Here is a 1,333-nt window from a genome sequence, read left to right on the forward strand (position 1 = left end):
CCTGGGTCTGTAAGATCCCCTGGAGAAGGAAATGGCAACCCACTCCAGTACTCTTGCCTAGAAAATTCCATGGATGGAGAAGCCTGGTGGGCTACAGTCCATGGGGTTGCAAAGAGTCGGAGTCGGACACAACGAGCCTGGTGGGCTACAGTCCATGGGGTTGCAAAGAGTCGGACACGACTGAGCGACTTCACTTTCTTTCACAAAGGTAACAATCTATGCAATGTTTCTGGCATAGGACTGAATATACTAGTAAATATTCAAGAAAAGGAAATGCTTTTAAATTAGATGTGTACATTATTGTCGCTTTCATAGTTCAAAATCACTAAACTATTTGTAATATAGTATCTTTTTACCACTACATAAAACTTATTTTGTCTTTCTAGCATTTTCCTTATCTTTTTTGTCTTTCATTGAAAGGTATCTTACTGAGGAAGAGGAATCAACAGTGGAGAGAGGATGAGTCATACTAACAAAATGATTTATTTTTCATTGGATATTTTGATCTAGTGGCTATTTCAGTGTTATTTGGGGCTTCCCTAGAAGCTCAGTTGGTAAAGAATCTGCCTGCAATGCAGGAGAACCAGGTTTGATGCTTGTGTTGGGAAGACCCCATTGAGAGGGGATAGCAACCCACTCCAGTACTCTTGCCTGGAAAATTCCATGAACAGAAGACCTGGCAGGTTACAGGCCATGAGATTACAAAGAGTGAGACACGACTGTGCTACCTGTCCTTTCCTTTTGTCAGTGCTGTTAATCATCACAAGACTTCATAATACTGGATAGACTGATAGCCTTAGCTACATCACATAAAGTTTTTCATTAAATTTGGATATTTGCATTGTTAAATCAGATCATTGAAGACTATCACCTCACAACAGTCTCCTGTTTGAGGAAAACAATTTGAGAAGCACTAGAATATTTACTTTTAAGCTCCCAGCTTGCTGATTCTTTTTCTCTTCACACTCAAGTAAAAATGCTTTTGTATTCACATACCAAGTGTTTTCAAATATAAAATAAGAATAATCAATGTAATGAACAGAAATAATGGCAAAAAAAGATAGGGAAAAATAGTCTCAATATTTAGTAAAAATAACATTAAAAATTTAGTAAAATATATTTTTAAAGAAAATATATGAAGGGCATTATTTACCATCATTATTTTAAGCGTGAATGTTGTATGCTATTTAGTCTTCAATTGGCATCACTTATCGCAGCAGTATAACTGTGAATCACAAATAAAATCATAAAGGCAATTCGATCATAAAACTTAATATATAATTTCCAAAAATTTGAATAAAAACTCCTTTTTACTATGAATTTCCTAGGGAAT

This window comes from Oryx dammah, unplaced genomic scaffold (genome assembly GCF_014754425.2).
Source record: "Oryx dammah isolate SB20612 unplaced genomic scaffold, SCBI_Odam_1.1 HiC_scaffold_3, whole genome shotgun sequence".
Classification (NCBI taxonomy): Eukaryota; Metazoa; Chordata; class Mammalia; order Artiodactyla; family Bovidae; genus Oryx; species Oryx dammah.